The sequence below is a fragment of the Heptranchias perlo genome, unplaced genomic scaffold (assembly GCF_035084215.1).
Source record: "Heptranchias perlo isolate sHepPer1 unplaced genomic scaffold, sHepPer1.hap1 HAP1_SCAFFOLD_289, whole genome shotgun sequence".
Classification (NCBI taxonomy): domain Eukaryota; kingdom Metazoa; phylum Chordata; class Chondrichthyes; order Hexanchiformes; family Hexanchidae; genus Heptranchias; species Heptranchias perlo.
Genome location: NW_027139301.1, coordinates 309,030 through 334,821, shown reverse-complemented (window position 1 = coordinate 334,821; position 25,792 = coordinate 309,030). Strand labels below are relative to the sequence as shown.

Genomic DNA, 25,792 nt, shown 5'->3' with positions numbered 1-25,792 from the left:
AATATTTTTTTCGGTTACTTTTATTAATTTCGTTTTGTTAATTGTTGCAACTGACGGGTTCAATTAATGTTTATTTTCCAACTGCACCTCAGGACCGTCAGTTTCACCATTAACCCCGCCCTGGTGATTAAGGAGATATCCGGACCAATAGGAGCAGCAGGAATTGATAGGAATTTCCTTTTATCGGTGGGGTGCCGCAGGGATCAGTGCTGGGGTCTCAACTATTTACAATATATATTAATGGCTTGGATGAAGGAACAGAGTGTCTTGTGGCCAAATTTGTTGATGATACAAAGATTGGTGGAAAAGCAAATTGCGATAAGGATACAAAGTGTCTGTAAAGAGATATTGACAGGTTAAGCAGATGGGCAAAAATTTGGTGGATGGAATCTCATGTGGGAAAATGTGAAGTCATCCACTTTGGGAGGAAAAATAAAACAGCAAAATATTATTTGAATGGAGAAATACTACAAAACGCTGCGGCACAGAGGGATCTGGGTGTCCTCGTACATGAAACATAAAAAGTCAACATACAAGTGCAGCAGGTAATCCGGAAGGCAAACGGAATATTGGCCTTTATTTCTAGGAGGATGGAGGAGAAAAGCAGGGAAGTCATGCTACAACTGTACAGGGTGCTGGTGAGACCACACCTGGAGTACTGCGTACAGTTCTGGTGACCTTATTTAAGGAAAGGCATACTTGCATTGGAGGCAGTTCAGAGAAGGTTCACGAGGTTGATTCCGGGTATGGAAGGGTTGTCTGAAAAGGAAAGATTGAACAGGTTTGGTCTATAATTATTGGAGTTTAGAAGAATGAGAGGAGATCTTATTGAAACATACAAGATTCTGAGGGGGCTCAACAGGGTTGATGCTGAGAGGATGTTACCCCTCATGGGGGAATCTAAAACTAGGGGGTATAGTCTCAGAATAAGGGGTCGCTCGTTTAAGACGGAAATGAGGAGGAATTTCTTCTTCCAGAGGGTTGTGAATCTTTGGAATGCTTTACCCCATAAAGCTGTGGAGGCTAAGTCATTGAGCACATTCAAGGCTGAGTTAGACAAATTTTTAATCAGAAAAGGAGTCAAAGGATATGGGGAAAGGGCGCAAAAGTCGAATTAATCTAAAAATTAGATCAGCCATGATCTCATTAAATGGTGGATCAGGCTCGAGGGGCCGAATGGCCGACTCCTGCTCCTTTCTCTTGTGGTCTTTTGGTAAATTGACTGGAGAGATGAGCGAACAGTTGGTCCTGCAACCAATCAGAGTGTGTGAGGGGCGGGAGTTGCGGCACTGAATGGGCGGGTCTAAGCCCAGATGTCCCTCATTGTCTGAAGCATCTTTCGCTCCAGGAGAAAACTCGACCTTTCTGTTGTGGCTTGAAACAGATGAAACCAGATGAGGTGGAGCAAACATTTCAACATTTGTTAGAAAAACACATGAATGAAGAACAGCCAACATGGATTATTTGAGATATCTCAAGTCTACTGATAAAGGGAATGTAGTGGATGTTGTGTAGATGGATTGTGAAAAGGTATTTGACAAGCTGCCGGACAGGAGGCTATTAAAATGAATGGGGCAGTGTGGGTGGAATTTGTGTGAAGGGCAGAAAACAGAGAGTCGTGGTTAATGGATGTTCTTCAGACTGGAGGGATGTAAACAGTGGTGTCCCCCAGGGTCAGTGTTGGGACCATTGCTCTTCTCAATATAGAGAATGATCTGAGCTTGGGTATGTGGGACACAAGGTGAAAATCTCCAGATGACGCCAAAATTGGCAGCGTGGGGAACTGTGAAGAGGAGTGTCAGTGACTTCATTGTGACGTGCACAGATTGTCTTATTAATTAACAAGTCTGAGGGTCAGCAACTTTAATATCTTATTAAGAAATATATGAGCAAATTCTCTTTCCTCCACCAGAGTAAACATGCAAGTCCTCCGTATACACGAGATGATCCCGCTGGATGGAACCTCAGGCGCCCTGAGCTTGATCTCCGGTGTCTCCAGTCCCAACTGTCCCTTACATCAGTATCCCCTCACTTTTATACCCTGTTGTGATCCATCTCTGTCACTGGAGCTGGAACTTCCCTAATCTGTGGTTTACAAGAACACATTGCTTGGTTCCCAGCAGTTATTTTTCTTCAGTAGCGTTCTCATGACCCCTAAACTACCCTGCTTACTGTTAAATAAAATCATAGAATCAATGAAATTTATAGCACAGAAAGAGGCCATTCGGCCCAACATGTCCGTGCCGGCCGAAAAAGAGCTATCCAGCTTGATCCCACTTTCCAGCTCTTGGTCTGTAGCCTTGTAGTCACGGCACTTCAAGTACATACCCACGTACTCTTTAAATGCGATGAGGGTTTCTGCCTCTATCACCCTTTCAGGCAGTGAGTTCCAGACCCCCACATCCCTTGGGTGAAAGAATTTCTCCTCAACTCCCCACTAATCCTCCTACCAATCACTTTAAATCTATGCCCCTGGTTATTAACCTCTCTGCGAAGGGAAATTGGTCCTTCCAATCCACGCTATCTGGGACCCTCATAATTTTGCACACCACAATTAAATCTGCCTTCAGTCTCCTCTGTTCCAAAGAAAACATCCCCAACCTATCCAATCTTTCCTCTTAGCTAAAATTCTACAGTCCAGGCAATACCCTTGTAAATCTTTCTTGCCTTGTATATAAAATGTCTGCTATTTGAAAGTCATGACATTGATCAAAGTCTGCATTGAGTTTTCTTGCCATTTGTGTCAAGATTTTGAAAAGATCTTCTACCTGACACTTGAAATGTTACCGACCTTTAACTGTAGCTCACAGGGTCTTAACAGTCACTGTTATCATTGGCCTTTTATGTATCTTCTTGTGCTCCGTCTCCTTAACAACACAAGCTGATCACAGCAATGTTTTCTTCAAATTAAACCCCAGTGTGAAAAAAATGCACAATTTCAGAGCGAAGCAACTTATGCAGGATTGGTGGGAGATGCGACTGGAGATAATGGGCCTGGGGCAGTGAGAACATCTCTTGAGCATGAAGATATTCAGTATCCGAAGAAGCAGGGAGATGAGGTCGTTGTGTCTATTTATCCTGGTATCTGCAAAATCCATCGTCTCTCAATACCCAGCATCATTCTTCACCTCCCCTGCTTTCCAGTTAAGGTATTTTTTCTCGTTAAGTCTCAGTATTTGCTTTGAACATCTAATTCACCGGCATCTGGAGGAGCAGAGGAAGCTGGAGATATAGTGACAGAAACAGAAGGAGATGACACGTGATGGCAGAATCTTGTGTGTGCCAGTTGCTTCAAGTGAGACCTGACAGCCCTGCGTTGCCTTGCACCTTTCCCAGGAGCTGCACTGATTCGGTGCGTGCGTTTTGGAAATGGAAACAGTTCCACCAGCAGCTTGTGGTAATATTTCCCCTCACTGTCCATTTCATGTACCTGCCGACCCGCACTTGGTGCTGTCATTGTCTGAACAAGTCTTTCATGTTCTAACAGTAAATTCCATTTTGTGCCAGCAACTTGTCTGGGGGGAAAGTGACGTGAGTTTCAAAGGGACAAGTCGGAAAGGCAGCGTTGGTCTGCTTGCTTGAATGAAAATTGCAGCAGATCCGCTGGTGGTCCAGTGCTGAGGATTCTGCGCTTTCGCCGCCGCGGCACCATGTTTGATCCTCGATCAGGGAACTTGACTTTCCTGGTGTTGTTCAAAATAGCACCAACCAAATTCCCCCGACTGAGCACAAAGCTCGCTCCTGATCAACATGAGCAATTTCACCGCTCCTGCCTGAACAGCCAGCAGCCCATCATTCTTCAATTTTACAACCCAGAAGAGCGATACACAATGCACTTTCTTGCCTTCTGTAAAATGCCTCCTGTTCGAAAGTCGTGCCGCTCATCAAAGTCTGCATGAAGTTTTCTTACCATTTCTGTCATGATTTGAAAAGATCTGCTGCCTGACACTTTAAATGTTGCCAATCTTTAACTGTAGCTCACAGTGTCCGAACAGTCACTGTTACCATTAGCCTTTTATGTATCTTCTTGCACTCCATTTCCGGAACAACACGAGCTGATCACAGCATCGTTTTCTTCAAATTGAATTCCAGTGTGAAAAAATGCACAATTTCAAAGCGAAGCAACGTGTGCAAGATTGGAAGGAGAGTGCGAGAGGAGATAATTGGCTTGGATCAGTGATCTCTTGAGCATGAAGACATTCATTATCTGAAAGAAGCACGGAGATGAGATCTTTGTCTATATTTATCAGTATAGAAAATAAGCAGGGAGTTGAGATCCTTTTGTCTATTCATCCTGCTATCTACAAAATCCTTCGCCTCTCAATGCCCAGCACCTTTCTTTCCAACTCACTGTTCTGCAGGGAAGTCACGGTTTCATTAATTCTCCATGTTAGCAGCAAACATCTAATTCACCTCGCAGATCTGGCCATGGCTTCTAGTCATAAATCATCCCATCGTGTTGACATCATGTTAGCAACTCAAGATAAGCTGTTTTATGTTCATGGAATGCATTCGAGTCAGTTTTCTAGATCAATATGTCGAGGAACCAACAAGCTATTTGGATCTAATATTTTGTAATGAGATAGGATTAATTAGTAATCTTATAGTAAATGATCCTCTGGGGAAGAATGATCATAATATGATAGAATTTCATATTGAGTTTGATAGTGACGTCGTTAAGTACGAAACTAGGGTCTTAAATTTAAACAAATTGACGTAGTTATGAGGGGTGAGTTGGCTCAGGTAGTTTGGGAAATTAGATTAAAAATATGTTAGATAAGCAATGGCGAACATTTAAGGAAATAATTCATAATTCTTCAACAAAATTACATTCCCTTGAGGATTAGAAACTTCACTGGAAAAGTGGTCCAACCTTCCAACCTGTGAAATTAATGATAGTATTAGGTTAAAAGAGGCTTACAATGTTGCCAAAAAGAGTGGTAAGCCTGAGGGTTAGGAGGGTTTTAGAAATCAGCAAAGGATGACCAGGAAATTGATAAAAAGGGAGAAAATTGAATGAGGGTACAGCAGTAAGAAATATAAAAATGGATTATAAGAGCTTCTCAAGTGTGTATAAAGGAAGAGATTAGCGAAAGTAAACATGGGTCCCTTGGAGACAGAGACAGGAGAATTTATAATGGAGAATAAGGAAATGGCAGAGACGTTAAACAAGTACTTTGTATCTGTCTTCACAGCAGAAGACACTAAAATCATACCAGAAGTATTGGGGAACCAAGGTTCTAATGAGCGTGAGGAACCTAAAGCAATTAAGATTAGTAATGAAAAAGTACTGGAGAAATTAATGGGACTAAAAGCTGACAAATTCATTGGCCCTGATGGCCGACATCCTAGGGTTTTAAAAGAGGTGGCTGCAGAGACAGTGGATGCATTGGTTTTATCTTCCACAGTTCCCATGATTCTAGAAAGTTCCCCATGGATTGGAAGGTACCAAATGCAACCCCTCTATTCAAGAAAGGAGGGAGAGAGAAAAGAGGGAACTACAGGCCCTTTAGCCTGACAATAGTAGTAGGGAAATTGCGAGAATCTATTACTAGGGACGTGGTAACAGGGCACTTAGAAAATCATATTATGATTAGGCACATGCAACTCGCTTTTATGAAAGAGAAATCGTGTTTGACAAATCTATTAGAGGTTTTGAGGGTTTAAATAGCAGGGTAGATAAGGGAGAACCAGTGGATATAGAATATTTGGATTTTCAAAAGGCATTTGATAAGGTGCCACACAAACGTTTGATGAACAAGATTAGGGCTCATGGGATTGTGGGTAATATATTAGCCTGGATTGGGGATTTGATGACGGACAGAAAACAGGAAGTCGGAATAAACAGGTCATTTTGGGGTTGGCAGGTTGTAACTAGTGGGGTGCCGTGAAGATCAGTGCTCGGGCCTCAGATATTTACAATCTATATTAATGACTTAGATGAGGGGACCGAGTGTAATGTATCCAAGTTTGCTGATGACACAAAACTAGGTGGGAAAGTAAGCTGTGAGGAGGACGCAAAGAGGATGCAAAGTGATACAGACAGGTTAAGTGAGTGGGCTAGAAGTTGGTAAATGAAGTATAAAGTGGGGAAATGTGAGGTTATTCACTTTGGTCAGAAGAATAGAAAACAGAATATCTTTTAAAATGTGAGAAACTATGAAATGTTGGTATTCAGAGGGATTTGTGTGGCCTTGTACACAGATCACAGAAAGTTAACATGCAGGTGCAGCAAGCAATTCGGAAAGCAAATGGTGTGTTGGCCTTTATTGCGAGGTGGTTGGAGAACAAGGATAAGGAAGTCTTGCTGTAATTATATAGGGCTTTGGTGAGACCACATCTGGAGTACTGTGTACAGTTTTGATCTCCTTACCTGGGAACAATACACTTGCCTTAGAGTGGGTGCAACAAAGGTTCACTGGATTGATTCCTGGGATAAGAGGGTTGTCCTGTGAGGAGAGATTGAGGAGAATGGGCCTTTATTCTCTGCAGTTTACAATAATGAGGTGATCTCATTGAAACATATAAAATTTTTAGAGGGCTTGACAGGGTAGATGCTGGGATGTTGTTTCCCCTAGCTGGAGAGTCTAGAACTAAAGGTTATAATCTCAAGATAGGGGACCGGCCATTTAGTACAGAGATGAGGAATAATTTCTTCACTGAGAGAGTTGTGAACCATTGGAATTCTCTACCCCAGAGGGCTGTGGATGCTGAGCCATTGAATAGATTCAAAACTGAGATAGATTGATTTTGAGACACTCAGGAACTCAAGGGATATGGGGATAGGTCGGGAAAGTGGAGTTGAGGTCGAAGATCAGCGTTATCAAATGGCGGAGCAGGCTCGAGGAGCTGAATGGCCAACTCTTGCTCCTTTCGCTGATGTTGGTCCGCTGGAAAAGCAGAACTTGCCAGCTGTTTTAAAAATTTTAGCCTGAACAGGGACTTGAACCCTGGACCCTCAGATCACTACCTATTTTAAAAGTCTGATGCTCTACCGACTGAGCTATCCAGGCTTGCTATTAGCGTAGTTTCCATCATACAGATTCATGGTGGGACTCTGAATTATCCCTGTCGATGGAGAAGAAGGGGCGAATTCCTTTTTACAATTTTCAGCAAAGTGTTGAGGAGAATCCTTGTTTCTGTTGAACATGATGTAAGAAACATGGACAGTGAAATCGTGAGTTTACAATTCTTCTTGTTTGTACAAAATGTCTTGTCATTCGTTAGCAGCAATAAAAAAAAAAACAATCTGCCCAATAGCTCAAAAGCTGAACTTGTTCCACACGGGAGATGGAAAAGGCCTCTCGACATTTCAGCCGATCAACAATTGAAAGCTGAATAATTTCACCCGTTACACCGTGACACCAGGCAGCAGATTTGCCTCCCGAATTTTCCCTACACGACACTTCAAACCGATGAATCCCTGCTTCACGGAAAGAAGAATTGTGTGTTTGGTTCTTTAGATTTAAAGATGTCGTGCCGGCCGCTTTACCATTTCAGCTCTCGCCAATCGCCCCCTCTCCCTCCTATAAACAAATAAACTCTCGCCTGCTATTGCAAGACGGGAGGCCAGAGGAGCCTCAGTGCCCACAAGGGGACAGGAAGAAGTCGATGTGTTATGGAACCAGTTGTACCTTGAACTCCAGTCAAAATGTTTAGAAGGTTCAACTACTTTAGATGGCGCTGAAACTCACAACCCCAGCATTTCTCGAGTGTATAATTATTGTAGAAATAACGCGCGCTGACCGATTGCTCCACTGGAGCCGCGCACGGTCTGTGTCCCCAGTGCTCCCATCAAACAGCTTCATCCTCGGTCTCTCAATTATCACTTCCTGATCTTTCCCACACAGAAGCCTCCAACCAAGAGGCGATTCGTTAAACATCCGCAGTGACCTTTAAAAGCCGTGGAACCTGAAACAAAACCCCAGACGATAAGAACTTTTAATTATATCATTATTATTAACTTAAGGACAATTATTTTCATGCTACTTTGAGGATTTGGGGAAATTGGGAGCTGAAACGAAGAAACTCTCTCTGGGCTGTCGGTGATTGAAGAGATGAGCGTTATTTCATTTGCAAACCGAGGCTCGGAACTTCCTGATGGAGAAGTGTGAGAGAAGATTGTGGTTAGTGGCAGTTGCCGGGGAGATCGAGAGGAGAGGGAGAAATGTCAAAGTCACAGCTGTGACAGCTCAAGTGCTCTGCTTATCTGTAATATTTAGACAGTAATGTAAAATACAGGACAAACCAGTTTGGTATCGGTTATTAAAAATACTAAAAGTCCTGGGTTCAAAGGCGGATTTGTGAAGAGGGAACGGATTTAACCGCCAGACCGAAATCATTCCCCATGAATCTGAAGCGTCTTGCGGAAAACGGCAGTGCGAACTGTTCTGTTCGTGTCATGACTTGAAAGACCCTCCAATTCCCGACAGTATCTTTGAACGAGTTGTGCAGTAAAACCGCGATAGAAGCCGCTTTGCATTCGTCAAACGTGTCGGTGACGATATTGGGGTTGATAAGGGTCGATTTTAATTATTTGAAATCTCTCCATGTGACCCGGAGATTGACGGCAGAATCGAGTTTTTCCTGTAAGTCCTGAATTGAAGGGAAAGGCGCAACAAGCAGGTCGGAGAAATGGAGAGCAGAAAATGTGGGTGAAACTTGCACGAGTGAAAATCCCTGTATGTTGGAAGACTCAGTCCCCAGTGGTGGAGAGGATTGGGATTTCAAGCTGTCTCACAGCTCACACACACACCATTGGCTCATTTAATCACCTTCAACAACTCGAATACATCAACACTTAATCTTCTATACACAAGGAAATACAAACCTTTTCTCTGCAACTTGTCCGCATAATTTAAACATTTTAGCCCCGCTACCATTCAGGTGAATCTGCGCTGCACCCCCTCCAAGGCCAATATATCCTCCCTGAGGTGTGGTGCCGAGAACTGAATGCAGGACTCGAAATGTGGTCTCAGCAGAGTTTATATAACTGGAACAATGCAAAGTACTCATTTAGTACCTCTGCCATGCCCACTGCCTCCGTGGGTAGATCTCCTTTATGGTCCCTAATCGTCCCCGCCCCTCCTCTTACTACCCGTTTATTGTTAACATGTCTGTAGAAGACTTTTTGATTCCCTTTTATGTTTCCCGCTTCATCTTACTCTCTATCTCTCTTATTATCCAGGGAGTTCTGGCTTTAGTTGCCCGACCTTTCTACCTCGTTGGAATGTACCTTCTCTATACCTGAATCATCTTTTTATAAGGCGCCCACTATCCAATTATAGTTTTGCCTGACAATCTTTAATTCCAATTTACCGGGGCCAGATCTGTTCTCATCCCACTGAAATTGACCCTCCTCCAATTGAGTACTTTTACTTTAGAGTGGACAGAGTCCATTTCCATAGCTATTCTAATCCTTATGATACTGATCGCTGCTCCCTAAATGCTCCCCCACTGACACTTGCTCCACTTGGCCCGTGTCATTCCCTTGAACCAAGTCCAGCAATGCCTCCTTCCTCAGTGGGCCAGAAACGTACTGGTCGAGAAAGTTATCCTGAACACATTTCAAAAATTCCTCCCCTTCTTTGCGCCTTATATTATTGTTATCCCAGTCTATATTAGGATAGTTGAAATTCCCGGTTATTACTATTTTATGGCTTTTGCACCTCTCTGTAATTTCCCTGCTAATTTGCTCCTCCATATCCGTCCCACTAGCTGGTGGCCTATAGAATACACCCAGGAGTGTAATCGCATCTCTATTGTTCCTTAACTCGAACTCAGTACCCAGGAGAAATTCCCTCGTTCCTGGGAACTTTGTATTAAACAGATGTTAGCAGCAAAAAGTGTTCGTGGTGGGACTGAGAAATGCTGAAACAGCCGGCACCCTGTGAAACAGAGCTCCAAGTGTCGGTTTAAATAAAGTCCTGAACTGACAGAGCGGCGGACAGATGAGGATTGAATTAAATCCCAATTCACTGAATCTAAACAAGGTTTAAATAAGTGAACCTGTCAGGAGTGGGATTCCTGAGCTTGTGTGTGAGCTGAAACTGGATCGGTCCCGTTCTGTGAAGACTGAATGGCAGGCGGCTCCCAGACAGGGCTCAGGCCGGGACTGGCAGCTCTCCGCTGGGAACGGCTGGATTGGAGAGCGGGGCTCCTGCGGTGTTGCTGCTGCTGCTTCCGCCTCTTCGAGTCCCTGTGGCGGTCGGTACCGATGCCCCTCCTGTGGATCCGGCTCCAGGTGGGCGCTGTGGACCTCGTGGCGCAACGGTAGCGCGTCTGACTCCAGATCAGAAGGATGCGTGTTCGAATCACGTCGGGGTCATTGCATTTTCACAACGTTTCAGTGTCACTCTGTTTTATCGCGGGGCAGTCTTTCAGGGATGGTCTGTTCACTGTGTGTAAAATAATATTTATCACAGAATGAACACACCACAGAAGGAGGCCATTCAACCCATCAATTCCTTACCTGCCTTTTGTAAGACCAATGCCATTGGTCCCATTTCCCGTCCCTTTCCCCGTGGCCCTGCATTTTCCCCTTCAAGTATTTATCAAATTCCTTTTTAAAAGCCACGATTGAATCTGCTTCCACCGCCCTTTCAGGCAGCGCATTCCAGATCATAACCATTCGCTGCGTAAAAAAGATTTTCCTCATGTCGCCTTTGGTTCTTTTGCCAATCACCTCAAATCTGTGTCCTCTGGTTTTCGACACTTTTTAAAAATTCGTTCACGGGATGTGGGCGTCGCTGGCAAGGCCAGCATTTATTGCCCATCCCTAATTGCCCTTGAGAAGGTGGTGGTGAGCCGCCTTCTTGAACCGCTGCAGTCCGTGTGGTGACGGTTCTCCCACAGTGCTGTTAGGAAGGGAGTTCCAGGATTTTGACCCAGCGACAATGAAGGAACGGTGATATATTTCCAAGTCGGGATGGTGTGTGACTTGGACGGGAACGTGCAGGTGGTGTTGTTCCCATGCGCCTGCTGCCCTTGTCCTTCTAGGTGGTCGAGGTCGCGGGTTTGGGAGGTGCTGTCGAAGAAGCCTTGGCGAGTTGCTGCAGTGCATCCTGTGGATGGTGCACACTGCAGACACAGTGCGCCGGTGGTGAAGGGAGTGAATGTTTAGGGTGGTGGATGGGGTGCCAATCAAGCGGGCTGCTTTATCTTGGATGGTGTCGAGCTTCTTGAGTGTTGTTGGAGCTGCACTCATCCAGGCAAGTGGAGAGTATTCCATCACACTCCTGACTTGTGCCTTGTAGATGGTGGAAAGGCTTTGGGGAGTCAGGAGGTGAGTCACTCGCCGCAGAATACCCAGCCTCTGACCTGCTCTCGTAGCCACAGTATTTATATGGCTGGTCCAGTTAAGTTTCTGGTCAATGGTGACCCCCAGGATGTTGATGGTGGGGGATTCGGCGATGGTAATGCCGTTGAATGTCAAGGGGAGGTGGTTAGACTCTCTCTTGTTGGAGATGGTCATTGCCTGGCACTTATCTGGCGCGAATGTTACTTGCCACTTATCAGCCCAAGCCTGGATGTTGTCCAGGTCTTGCTGCATGCGGGCTCGGACTGCTTCATTATCTGAGGGGTTGTGAATGGAACTGAACACTGTGCAGTCATCAGCGAACATCCCCATTTCTGACCTTATGATGGAGGGAAGGTCATTGATGATGCAGCTGAAGATGGTTGGGCCTAGGACACTGCCCTGAGGAACTCCTGCAGCAATGCCCCGGGGCTGAGATGCTTGGCCTCCAACAACCACTACCATCTTCCTTTGTGCTAGGTATGACTCCAGCCACTGGAGAGTTTTCCCCCTGATTCCCATTGACTTCAATTTTACTCGGGCTCCTTGGTGCCACACTCGGTCAAATGCTGCCTTGATGTCAAGGGCAGTCACTCTCACCTCACCTCTGGAATTCAGCTCTTTTGTCCATGTTTGGATCAAGGCTGTAATGAGGTCTGGAGCCGAGTGGTCCTGGCGGAACCCAAACTGAGCATCGGTGAGCAGGTTATTGGTGAGTAAGTGCCGCTTGATAGCACTGTCGACGACACCTTCCATCACTTTGCTGATGATTGAGAGTAGACTGATGGGGCGGTAATTGGCCGGATTGGATTTGTCCTGCTTTTTGTGGACAGGACATACCTGGGCAATTTTCCACATTGTCGGGTGGATGCCAGTGTTGTAGCTGTACTGGAACAGCTTGGCGAGAGGCGCAGCTAGTTCTGGAGCACAAGTCTTCAGCACTACAGCTGGGATGTTGTCGGGGCCCATAGCCTTTGCTGCATCCAGTGCACTCAGCCGTTTCTTGATATCACGTGGAGTGAATCGAATTGGCCGAAGACTGGCTTCCGTGATGGTGGGGATATCGGGAGGAGGCTGAGATGGATTATCCACTCGGCACTTCTGGCTGAAGATGGTTGCAAACGCTTCAGCCTTGTCTTTTGCACTCACGTGCTGGACTCCGCCATCATTGAGAATGGGGATGTTTGCAGAGCCTCCTCCTCCCGTTAGTTGTTTAATTGTCCACCACCATTCACTTCCGCCAATGAGAACAGCTTCTCTTTATTAACTTTATCTGAACCCTTCATGACTTTGAACACTTCTATCAAATCTCCTCTGAACCTTCTCTGCTCTGAGGAGAACAACCCCAGCACGGGGTAAATGCGGTCAATTAGCTCCAATATATTTATTTGGGCATTAAACAAAATGTGAAAGACCGGCAAGGCGTTGTGTGAACGGAGCTCACTGCTTTAAGACAATAAATCCAATCACTGCGTGGGCGCTGGGTTAAAATCTCACCACTGATAGAATTTCTGGCAATGTTCATTTTGACCTGTTCACAGAAAACCCGATTCTCGTGCGATGGAGCAGAGGATGTGAAAGAAGCTGAAAGTGGAAGTGCAGATATTAGTTTCATCACAGTGACTGGACACGTTTCCACAGGTAAGGACCTCTCACCTTAATATTATTTCCAGCAGAGTGGGACAGGTGATCAGAGTGACCGGGCTCCAGCGGCGCAATCGGTCAGTGCGCGGTCCTTATCTGACAGGACAGGGTCGGGAAATACCGAGGTTGTTAATTCGAGTCTCACCGAGATCAAACAATCCTTTTGCTTGTGAACATTTCGACCGGAGTTGAAGGCATAATTGGTTTGTTCCAAAATGCATCTACTTATTTGCATTGCCATGTGGTTCCTCCGGTCTGCGCTGTTGCATTCGCAGATGAGATGTTTAATGTCATTCGTTTACAGGAGGGAGGCTGCGGAATTGGAACCAAAAACTATGATTTTGATCCATCCAAAAAAATGGGATTTAACTGCAGTTTTAAACCAGCGCCTTCGACCGCTCAGCCAGGATACTTTCCATCCTGCACTTCAGGAGCTAGTTTTACAGGAATAGAATTACTACAAGCAAGAATTCTCCCCCTCAAGCACCAATGCTCACACGGCAGCAGGATGCATGTGTCCAGTGAGAAACCTGTCTGAAGGAACATTCAGTCTGACAGAGCCGGAAGTCCAGCAGATTGACTTTCGGTCTGAGCAGATGATGAGTCTCCTCCTTGAGAGTGTTTCGCCAATCCAGCTCAGAGTGGATTTAGAATCATAAATCCGGGTTTGACTGGAGCCACTTGTGTCAGATGAAGTGTCGGGGGCAGTTTCACATCCTTGACGGACATTAATGACCCTGCTGCAAAATTTCACTTCCCAGCTCCCGATCCGTGAACGAAAACCCAACTCTGGTGGGACTCGAACCCACAACCTTTGAATGTCTCCGCCAACCACAAAATAGAAGTCCAACACGCTGTCCATTGCGCCACAGAGTCAGTTATGCAATGTGAGGGAGAGCGGGGATCCTGTGCTGTGGTTGAGGCGGTCAGGCTGCTCCTGCTTCCGCCTCTCACATTCCGAGAGCCGCGGCGGCAGTCTGCACCGATCGCCCTCCAATGGATCCGGCTCCAGCCGCTTGTTGTGGGCCTGGTGCAAGAACAGTCGCGTCTGACTCCACATCAGAAGGCTGCGTGTTTTGAACCAGGTTGAAATCACAGCATTTTCACTGTGGCTCAGGGTCCTGCCGCCGTGTTTACCGATACTCTGTATCTCTCCCTGTGTTTACCGATACTCTGTATCTCTCGCTGTGTTTACCGATACTCTGTATCTCTCGCCGTGTTTACCGATACTCTGCAACTCTCCCTGTGTTTATCTCTCTGTGTCAATCCGTGGGCAGATTCTGAATGAACAATGAAATAAATGAAGGGTTCAGACAATTCTCCCATCTGACACTTAGGAACCAATGAGCGAAACTTTATAATAAGATATTGCTTATTGTGATGCAGCAAAGAAAACATTGCATTTTGAATGTTTTAGGTTCAGTTATGTACAAAAAGAAACTGTGACCACAACAAGCCGCCTTTTGAGTTGATGTCCGGCTCGCTAACATTGCAGCACGAGGTGTCGGCACCGCGCTGATAACCTTCATGTGTATCCGGGCCTTTCAGACACTTTGTGTGACACAAGAGCTTTCCAATCCCCGCCAGCTCCTGGACACCGACACATCCGTCGAAGCAGCATTCACCGGCAGGGCCGATATCGCGCCCCCTTTGCCGGACTTCAGCAAATTTAACGCTGAAAATACAAAACAGGATGGACAGTATCTGGAAAACAGTTAAACTTTCAGTGTTCAGACTTTTGTGAGAACAATAAACAGGACCTTGGGTAGATATTAAGTGGATGTGCAGTAAGAGTGCGCTCTTGTTTTGTAAACTGTGGGTGTGTATATATGAGTGCGATGTTTATATATGAACTGTGGGTGTGTATATATGAGTGCGATGTTTATATATGAACTGTGGGTGTGTATATATGAGTGCGATATTTATATATGAACTGTGGGTGTGTATATATGAGTGTGATGTTTATATATGAACTGTGGGTGTGTATATATGAATGTGATGTTTATATATGAACTGTGGGTGTGTATATATGAGTGTGATGTTTATATATGAACTGTGGGTGTGTATATATGAGTGCGATATTTATATATGAACTGTGGGTGTGTATATATGAGTGTGATGTTTATATATGAACTGTGGGTGTGTATATATGAGTGTGATGTTTATATATGAACTGTGGGTGTGTATATATGAGTGTGATGTTTATATATGAACTGTGGGTGTGTAAATATGAATGCGATGTTTTTATTTGAATTGCGGAATGAACAGGAGGGGCAATTCCGCCTGGAGTTATATATTTTTTGAAGACAATGACATACAGTGAACGTTTCACATGGGGCCGAAATAGCTCAGTTGGGAGAGCGTTAGACTGAAGATCTAAAGGTCCTTGGTTCGATCCTGAGTTTCGGCAGTTTTTGGTTGTTTAGTTTCTTCTTCCTCGCTTCGATTCTCACATTTATTTGCAGTGAAATTTGATCCCCGCCACTGAAGGATTGGGGATTGAATAGAGCGACATCAAGGATGGGAAATATTTCTGTCGTCTGTATTTGGTTTTTATTTCTCTGTTACCTTCTGCCTTTTTGTCTCTCTCGGTGCCGGGTGACTATTTGATTTGATGCATTTGTTCCAAATTGATGCATTTTCCACATCTCGGGGCGGTCAGACCCGCTCTGTCTGTCTGTTGCTACTGATGATCATTAATGGGAACAGGCCGCGAGTTAAACGTTTATCTGCAAACCGGAGAAAGACAAATAAAAAGAAAGACGTGTTTCTCCGGCCCAGGGGCAAAGTTACAATGGATGTTATTCAATAAACTGTCCCCGTGAATTTGCCTGTGGATTTTTTTTGTAAGGCTTCGATTTTAAAAGTTACAAAAAACCGAAATAAATAAAGTAAATTACAAGAATCGAATCCGTGATCATGATATTGCGGTAAACTCTATGCAAATGAGTTAACCGGCCGGACAAACAGCACATTGGGCTGTTTAATTATTTTTTGTTCCTGTGCGCTGGTTGGTTGCGATTTCTGTACATGGACCCCTAAATCTCTCTGCTTCGCCACAGTTCCTCGATTCTCAGAATTTAGAAAATACACTGATTGATCTTAGATTTAAAGTGGATGACCTCGCTCTCCCCCACATTGAACTCTATTTGCCCCAGTTTTATCCACTCTCTTAATTTATCAATTCCCACTTTTCAACTTCCTGCTTCTATCTACATTATTTATTGCGCCACCAGAAGGCTGAGTGTCCAAATCACGGGTAACTGTTGCTTTTCGAGATGATCGGATTCTGGATCGTTCCGGAATGAATGTTTCATCTGCTTTTTCACAATAAACAGAACCTTGCTCTAAAGTCTGTTTCCCGAGTTCTCAAATTTCACGAAGGCGTCTCACTCTGCCCTCGACTTTTGATCTTGAACTGTGGTTGAAACTTTTGCAAAGAGGGAAAAGAAGTCCCCAAATCACTCCACCTGAATCTCAAACGCTTTGGGAAGAAGTTCAGTTCAAACAATCAGGACTTTAAAGGCCCCTCAATGACCTGCACTTTCATTGAATGAGTTTTGTTCGCCATTGTATTCGACCGTGAAATCGCTCTCCGCTTTCATCTCACTGGTGAAGAGTGTGACGGCCTTGTATCTGTCAGCGTGTAAGTGACGAGTTTGGGGTGAGCACGGGTCGCCTTTATTTTTGAAATCTCACCAAGCACCAGAGAAAAGAAACTTAGAATCAAACTGTCCCTGTCAGTGATGAATTGAAGTGAATATCGCTCCAAGCAGATCTGGACAATGCGCAGCGCAGCCGCACAGGAGTTCCAAATCCACCCTCTCCCCACTCGGCAATCACATTAACTGAACTTTACTCTGACCCAGTGTCACCGCGCTGAAATCGAGTATTTCTCGGCCACCTGTTTTCTTAACATAATAATTACTGGTTTAATAGTGAAAACTGCCGTCCGCTTCACTGTACGTGCAGGCGATAACTTTGTAGACACCGTGTAGTGTCACAGACCTGCTCGTTGGACCTGCTCATTTCATCTCATCTCATTTTCAGCAAACCTGAAAATTACTGGAATATAGAATGGAGAATCACAGCTCAAAAAATCAATCCTCTCGACCACGAGGGAACTGAGTCTTTCAACATACAGGTGTTTAATGGCAAAGTGAGCTTCATGTTCAGAAATAATACAGCACAGATTTTCACTCGTACAAGCGTCACACCCTTTATTTTGGAAAATTAAACGGATGGTAAGAAACTGTTATACTGATCGCAGCAAGCTGAAGTTTTAGCTCGGTGAATTAACCCTTTAGCAACCACAAAGTTGTTTTTTCTGTGGTGCAATGGGTTAGTGCGTTGGGCTGTTGAATAAAATGTCGGTGGTTTGAACCCACCCGGGGACACGTGAGTAACTGTTACCTTAACATTCATTGTCTCGCATTTCTGGGGCTCGAATGTGTGTCTTGTCCACAAGAAAATGTACCGTAAACATTGCCAGCGGAGTGCGTCTGATTTTCCACCATTTATTCTGCGGTTGGAGAACAGGCATCTGAAAAATATTCAAAAAAAACCGACATTGGCTTGAAGGAAATCGGAATACTTCTGACAGACAAAGTTCGAAGGTTGCAGGCGAGCTCGTTCACTCTGACATGGATATTTCTGCAGTGAGCGACATCAGACTGTTTTCACAATGAATGTCACTCCCTTTATTTTGGAAAAGTAAAATGGTATTCACATTCCGACTGGTTTCAGTTGATTTGTGAGCGATCGTTAAAGGATCAATCTCCGGTTAAGGCGGCCTTTTTCTCTCTCTCTGTTGGCCGAATCCAAAATGAAATTGGAGCTGGACCAATCAGGCAAGAAATCTGTAATCACTTTTGCAAACAAAATACGGCCGAAAGCTGGAACTCTCTCATCCCAAAGGATGTGGATTGTGGCTCAATTCATAATTTGAAGACTGATATTGATCGATCTTTTTTCGGTTCGCGTCCCAAGGGATATGAGTCCAAGGCGGGGAACTGGAGTTGAGATACAGATCACCTCAAGATCCAATTGAATGGGGCAGCAGGTTCGAGGGACTGAATGGTCTTCTCTTGTCCCGATGTTCCTATACTGCTCTGCGCGGGGCTGGACGACTGGTAAAAGGCATCAGACTGACTCCAGAATGGAAAGCGGGTGTTCAGAAGCAGCCACCCAAAGATTGTCGGAAAAACTGAACCCCTGCAGCAGCGTCAAAATCTGCCTCTTTAAAATAATCGAATGGGACGAGTTTTTGCACCTCGCCCAGCTGGCTCAGTCGTAAGAAATTCTACCTTCTCATTCCCTCCACATGGGACACGGCCGATTATCGGTTCAATCGGCTTCATTTTTGTTGTTATTAAAAATGTTGATGGTTAGAAAGTGTTATATTTAGAAGATAACAACTCTGGATCCATTCGCCTCTACTGATACCTCCTGAGCCCACCTTACCCTCTTTGATTCCACCTGAGCTCCTTATCTTCTCTGATCCGCTCTGTCTCTTAGCTTCTCTGATACCCTCAGAGATTCCATAATCCTCTTTCAACCTTGTCAACGCCCTTTACACTCTCTGATACCCGCTGAGTGCCCCTCACCCACTGATAATCCCTCAGCCTCCTTACACTCTCTGATACCCTCTGGCAGTCCTTCCCCTCTCTGAGACCTCAATATATTCTCTGATACCATCTGATTTTCCTTTCCCCTCTCTGAGCCCCGTTACACTCTCTGACGCCCTCTGAAAGTCCCTTTTTCTCTGTGAGATCCCCTTGCCGCCAATGCATCGCCACTAAGAAGTCATTAGAAGCTCTGATCCCTTCTCAGAACCCATTACCCTCCCTGATACCCAAGTGCGGTGTAATTTCACAGGTGGATCAACCGGTCTGTGTTAGGGATGAGATCCAGAGTTTGTTCGGTCGCTGTTGCTTCCGCCTCTCCCACTCCGAGAGCTCCATCGGCGGTCGGTACCGATCTCCCTCCTATAAACTGGGTGTGGATGTGTGAGTGCGCTGCTGATTTATAAACTCTGTGAGTTTATATTTGAGTGTGATGTCTATATATGAACTGTGGGTGTGTATATATGAGTGCGATGTTTATATATGAACTGTGGGTGTGTATATATGTGTGCGATGTTTATATATGAACTGTGGGTGTGTATATATGAGTGCGATGTTTATATATGAACTGTGGGTGTGTATATATGTGTGCGATGTTTATATATGAACTGTGGGTGTGTATATATGAGTGCGATGTTTATATATGAACTGTGGGTGTGTATATATGTGTGCGATGTTTATATATGAACTGTGGGTGTGTATATATGAGTGCGATGTTTACATATGAACTGTGGGTGTGTATATATGTGTGCGATGTTTATATATGAACTGTGGGTGTGTATATATGAGTGCGATGTTTATATATGAACTGTGGGTGTGTCTATATGAGTGTGATGTTTATATATGAACTGTGGGTGTGTATATATGAGTGCGATGTTTATATATGAACTGTGGGTGTGTATATATGAGTGTGAGGTTTTTATATGAACTGTGGGTGTGTATATATGAGTGTGATGTTTATATATGAACTGTGGGTGTGTATATATGAGTGCGATGTTTATATATGAACTGTGGGTGTGTATATATGAGTGTGATGTTTATATATGAACTGTGGGTGTGTATATATGAGTGCGATGTTTATATATGAACTGTGGGTGTGTATATATGATTGCGATGTTTATATATGAACTGTGGGTGTGTATATATGAGTGTGATGTTTTTAAATTAACTGTGGGTGTGTATATATGAGTGCGATGTTTATATATGAACTGTGGGTGTGTATATATGATTGCGATGTTTATATATGAACTGTGGGTGTGTATATATGAGTGCGATGTTTATATATGAACTGTGGGTGTGTATATATGAGTGCGATGTTTATATATGAACTGTGGGTGTGTATATATGAGTGCGATGTTTATATATGAACTGTGGGTGTGTATATGTGAGTGCGATGTTTTTAAATTAACTGTGGGTGTGTATATATGAGTGCGATGTTTATATATGAACTGTGGGTGTGTATATATGAGTGTGAGGTTTTTATATGAACTGTGGGTGTGTATATATGATTGCGATGTTTATATATGAACTGTGGGAGTGTATATATGAGTGCGATATTTATATATGAACTGTGGGTGTGTATATATGAGTGCGATGTTTATATATGAACTGTGGGTGTGTATATATGAGTGTGATGTTTATATATGAACTGTGGGTGTGTATATATGAGTGCGATGTTTATATATGAACTGTGGGTGTGCATATATGAGTGCGATGTTTTTAAATGAATTGCGGAATGAACAGGAGGGGCAATTCCTCCTGGGGTTATATTTTCTTCCACGACAATGATACAAAGTAAACGTTGGATGTGGAGCCGAAATAGCTCAGTTGGGAGAGCGTTAGACTGAAGATCTAAAGGTCCTTGGTTCAATCCCGAGTTTCGGCAGTTTTTGGTTGTTTCGTTTCTTCTTCTTCACTTCGATTCTCGCATTTATTTACAGTGAAATTTGATCCCCGCCACTGAAGGATTGGGGATTGAATGGAGAGACATCAAGGATGGGAAATATTTATATCGTCTGTATTTGGTTCTTATTTCTCTGTTGCCTTCTGCCTTTTTCTCTTGGTTTTGTCTCTCTCGGTGCCGGGTGAACATTTGATTTGATGCACTTTATTCGAAATTGATGCCTTTTCCCCATCTCGGGGCGGTCAGACCCGCTCTGTCTGTCTGTTGCTGCTGATGATCATTAATGGGAACAGGCCGCGAGTTAAACGTTTATCTGCAAACCGGAGAAAGACATAAAAAAGAAAGACGTGTTTCTCCGGCCCAGGGGTAAAGTTACAATGGATGTTATTCAAAAAACGGTCCCCGTGAATTTGTCTGTGGTTTTTTTTGTAAAGCTTCGATTTTAAAAGTTACAAAAACCCGAAATAAATAAAGCAAATTACAAGAATCGAATCCGTGATCATGACATTATGATATGCTCAATGCACATGAGCTAACCGGCCCTACTAACCGCACATTAGTCTGTTTAATTTTTGTTCCTGTGCGCCGGTTGGTGGCGGTTTCTGTACATGGGCCAAAAATCTCTCTGCTCCTCCACAGTTCCTCGTTTCTCACCATTTAGAAAATACACTGATTGATCTTAGATTTAAAGTGGATGACCTCGCTCTCCCCCACATTGAACTCTATTTGTCGCAGTTTTACCCACTCACTTAATTTATCAATTCCCACTTTTCAACTTCCTGCTTCTATCTACATTAATTTTTGCGCCACAGAAGGCTGAGTGTTCAAATCACGGGGTAACAGTTGCTTTTCGAGCTGATCGGATTCTGGATCGTTCCGGAATGAATGTTTTATTTGCTTTTACACAATAAACAGAACCTTGCTGTAAAGTCTGCTTCTCTGGTTCCCAAATTTCAGGAAGGCGTCTCATTCTGCCCTCGACTTTTGATCTTGAACTGCGGTTGAAACTTTTGCAAAGAGGGAAACGAAGTCCCCAAATCACTCCACGTGAATCTCAAACGCTTTGGGAAGAAGTTCAGTTCAAATAATCAGGACTTTAAAGGCCCCTCAATGACCTGCACTTTCATTGAATGAGTTTTGTTCGCCATTGTATTCGACCGTGAAATCGCTCTCCGCTTTCATCTCACTGGTGAAGAGTGTGACGGCCTTGTATCTGTCAGCGTGTAAGTGACGAGTTTGGGGTGAGCACGGGTCGCCTTTATTTTTGAAATCTCACCAAGCACCGGGGAAAAGAAACTTAGAATCAAACTGTCCCTGTCAGTGATGAATTGAAGTGAATATCGCTCCAAGCAGATCTGGACAATGCGCAGCGCAGCCGCACAGGAGTTCCAAATCCACCCTCTCCCCACTCGGCAATCGCATTAACTGAACTTTACTCTGGCCCAGTGTCACCGCGCTGAAATCGAGTATTTCTCTGCCACCTGTTTTCTTAACATAATAATTACTGGTTTAAGAGTGAAAACTGCCGTCCGCTTCACTGTACGTGCAGGCGATAACTTTGTAGACACCGTGTGGTGTCACAGACCTGCTCGTTGGACCTGCTCATTTCATCTCATCTCATTTTCAGCAAACCTGAATATTACTGGAATATAGAATGGAGAATCACAGCTCAAAAAATCAATCCTCTCGACCACGAGGGGACCGAGTCTTTCAACATACAGGTGTTTAATGGCAAGGTGAGCTTCATGTTCAGAAATAATACAGCACTGATTTTCATTCGTACAAGCGTCACACCCTTTATTTTGGAAAAGTAAACTGATAGTAGAGCGATGTTATATTGATCGCTGCAACCTGAAGCTTTAGCTCGGTGAATTAGTCCTTCAGCAAGAGCAAAATCGTATCTCTGTCGTGCAATTCATTAGCGCGTTCGGCTATGAACTGAAAGGTTGATGATTCGAGCTTACCCGGGGACACCAGCGGACCTTTTACCTTAACCTTCATTGTCTCGCATTCCCAGGGTTTGAATGTGTGTCTTGTCTGCAACAAAATGTAACGTCAACATTGCCAGCTGAGTGCGTCTGATTTTCCACCATTTAATCTGCTGTCGGACAGCAGGCGTCTGAAAAATATCCAAAAAAACTGAGATTGGCTTTAAGAAATCGGAATACTTCTTGACAGATAAGGTTGCAGGCGAGCTCATTCACTCTGACATGGCTATTTCTGCAGTGAGTGACTCCAGACTGTTGACACAATGAATGTCACTCCCTTTATTTTGGAAAAGTGAAATGATATTCACATTCCGACTGGTTTCAGTTGATTTGTGAGCGATCGTTAAAGGATCAATCTCCGGTTAAGGCGGCCTTTTTCTCTCTCTCTGTTGGCCGAATCCAAAATGAAATTGGAGCTGGACCAATCAGGCAAGAAATCAGGAATCACTTCAGCAAACAAAATACGGCCGAAAGCTGGAACTCTCTCATCCCAAAGGATGTGGATTGAGGCTCAATTCAAATTTTCAAATCTGATACAGATAGATCTTTTTCCGGTTCGGTTACCAAGGGATATGAGTCCAAGGCGGGGAAACAGAGATGAGTTATAGATCACCTCATGATCTAATTGAATGGGGCAGCAGATTCGAAGGGCTGAATGGTCTTCTCCTGTCCCGATGTTCCTCTCCTGCTCAGTGCGGGGCTGGACGACTGGTGAGAGGCATCAGACTGACTCCAGAATGAAAAGCGGGTGTTCAGATTCAGCCACCTTGGGATTGTCGGACAAACTGAAACCCCGACAGCAACGTCACCACCCGCCTCTCTGCAATAATCGGATGGGAAGGAGCCCTGCCGCTGGCCCGGCTCGCTCAGTCGGTAAAGCACGAGATTCCTAATCTCAGGGGCGTGGGTTTAAACCACACATTGGGCGTTTTGTGTTCTATTTTTCACAGTGGGTGATGAAAGGTTCAAAGTGCAACCTCTTATCTCCAGTTCAAGAAATCCAGTTGTATAAACAGACACAACCCTGAGCTGTGTGAAAGGAAACCGTGAGCGTTGCCAAATATCCAGTCCCTCCCGATTCTATCTTCTCATTCCCTCCACATGGGACACGGCAGATACCGTTTCAATAGGATTCATTTTTGCTGTTATTAAAAATGTTGATGGTTAGGAAGTGTAATATTTAGAAGATGCCAACTCTGGATCCATTCGCCTCTCTGATACCTCCTGAGCCCACCTTACCCTCTTTGATTCTCCCTGAGCTCCGCATCTTCTCTGATACCCTCAGAGAGTCCATTGTCCTCTTTGAACCTTGTCAGCGCCCTTTACACTCTCTGGTACCCGCTGAGTGCCCCTCACCCACTGATACGCCCTGAGCGCCCTTACACTCTCTGATACCCTCTGGCAGTCCTTCCCCTGTGCGAGATCTCAATATACTCTCTGATACCCTATGACTGCCCCTACCCCTCTCTGAGCCCCGTTACACTCTCTGATACCCTATGACTGCCCCTACCCCTCTCTGAGCCCCGTTACACTCTCTGATGCCCTCTGACTGCCCCTTCCCCTCTCTGAGCCCCGTTACACTCTCTGATGCCCTCTGACTGTCCCTTCCCCTCTCTGAGATTCCTTTGCCCCAATGCATCGCCACTAAGAAGCCATTAGACGCCCTGATGCCTTCTCAGAACCCGTTACCATCCCTGCGAACAAAGTGCGGTGTAACTTCACAGGTGAATCTACCGGTCTGTGTTAAGGATGAGATCCAGAGTTTGTTCGGTCGCTGTTGCTTCCGCCTCTCCCACTCTGAGAGCTCCATTGGCAGTCGGTACCGATCTCCCTCCTACAAACTGGGTGTGGATCTGTGAGTGCGCTGCTGATTTATTAACTTTGGGAGTTTATGTATGACAGTGCTGTTTATATATGAACTGTGGGTGTGTATATAATGAGTGCGATGTTTATATATGAACTGTGGGTGTGTATATATCAGTGCGATGTTTCTATATGAACTGTGGGTGTGTATATATCAGTGCGATGTTTATATATGAACTGTGGGTGTGTATATATGAGTGCGATGTTTCTATATGAACTGTGGGTGTGTATATATGAGTGTGATGTTTATATATGAACTGTGGGTGTGTATATATGAGTGCGATGTTTATATATGAACTGTGGGTGTGTATATATGAGTGCGATGTTTATATATGAACTGTGGGTGTGTATATATGATTGCGATGTTTATATATGAACTGTGGGTGTGTATATATGAGTGCGATGTTTATATATGAACTGTGGGTGTGTATATATCAGTGCGATGTTTATATATGAACTGTGGGTGTGTATATATCAGTGCGATGTTTATATATGAACTGTGGGTGTGTATATATGAGTGCGATGTTTCTATATGAACTGTGGGTGTGTATATATGAGTGTGATGTTTATATATGAACTGTGGGTGTGTATATATGAGTGCGATGTTTATATATGAACTGTGGGTGTGTATATATGAGTGCGATGTTTATATATGAACTGTGGGTGTGTATATATCAGTGCGATGTTTCTATATGAACTGTGGGTGTGTATATATCAGTGCGATGTTTATATATGAACTGTGGGTGTGTATATATGAGTGCGATGTTTCTATATGAACTGTGGGTGTGTATATATGTGTGTGATGTTTATATATGAACTGTGGGTGTGTATATATGAGTGCGATGTTTATATATGAACTGTGGGTGTGTATATATCAGTGCGATGTTTATATATGAACTGTGGGTGTGTATATGTGAGTGCGATGTTTTTATATGAACTGTGGGTGTGTATATGTGAGTGCGATGTTTTTATATGAACTGTGGGTGTGTATATATGAGTGCGATGTTTATATATGAACTGTGGGTGTGTATATGTGAGTGCGATGTTTTTATATGAACTGTGGGTGTGTATATATGAGTGCGAAGTATTTATATGAATTGCGGAATGAACAGGAGGGGCAATTCCTCCTGGGGTTATATTTTCTTCCACGACAATGACACAAAGTAAAGATTACATGTGGGGCCGAAATAGCTCAGTTGGGAGAGCGTTAGACTGAAGATCTAAAGGTCCTTGGTTCAATCCCGAGTTTCGGCAGTTTTTGGTTGTTTAGTTTCTTCTTCTTTGGGTCGATTCTCGCATTTATTTGCAGTGAAATTTGATCCCCGCCACTGAAGGATTGGGGATTGAATAGAGAGACATCAAGGATGGGACATATTTATATCGTCTGTATTTGGTTTTTATTTCTCTGTTACCTTCTGCCTTTTTCTCTTGGTTTTGTCTCTCTCGGTGCCGGGTGACTATTTGATTTGATGCA

General features: G+C 44.2%; 6 non-coding genes across 6 annotated transcripts; 4 read left to right on the top strand and 2 right to left on the bottom strand.

The window, feature by feature from the left end:
• Positions 1 to 6,928: 6,928 nt before the first annotated feature.
• trnak-uuu (transfer RNA lysine (anticodon UUU)) lies at positions 6,929 to 7,013 on the bottom strand. Its single transcript is given in 2 exon segments — positions 6,929 to 6,964; positions 6,977 to 7,013. It is a non-coding gene; the product is annotated as a tRNA-Lys (tRNA).
• Positions 7,014 to 10,255: 3,242 nt separating this feature from the next.
• trnaw-cca (transfer RNA tryptophan (anticodon CCA)) lies at positions 10,256 to 10,327 on the top strand. The gene has a single exon. It is a non-coding gene; the product is annotated as a tRNA-Trp (tRNA).
• A 3,397-nt stretch (positions 10,328 to 13,724) lies between these two features.
• trnar-ucu (transfer RNA arginine (anticodon UCU)) lies at positions 13,725 to 13,816 on the bottom strand. Its single transcript is given in 2 exon segments — positions 13,725 to 13,760; positions 13,780 to 13,816. It is a non-coding gene; the product is annotated as a tRNA-Arg (tRNA).
• A 1,461-nt stretch (positions 13,817 to 15,277) lies between these two features.
• Positions 15,278 to 15,350, top strand: trnaf-gaa (transfer RNA phenylalanine (anticodon GAA)). Its single transcript has one exon. It is a non-coding gene; the product is annotated as a tRNA-Phe (tRNA).
• Positions 15,351 to 20,376: 5,026 nt separating this feature from the next.
• On the top strand, positions 20,377 to 20,449 carry trnaf-gaa (transfer RNA phenylalanine (anticodon GAA)). Its single transcript has one exon. It is a non-coding gene; the product is annotated as a tRNA-Phe (tRNA).
• A 5,050-nt stretch (positions 20,450 to 25,499) lies between these two features.
• Positions 25,500 to 25,572, top strand: trnaf-gaa (transfer RNA phenylalanine (anticodon GAA)). Its single transcript has one exon. It is a non-coding gene; the product is annotated as a tRNA-Phe (tRNA).
• The last annotated feature ends 220 nt before the right edge of the window (positions 25,573 to 25,792 follow it).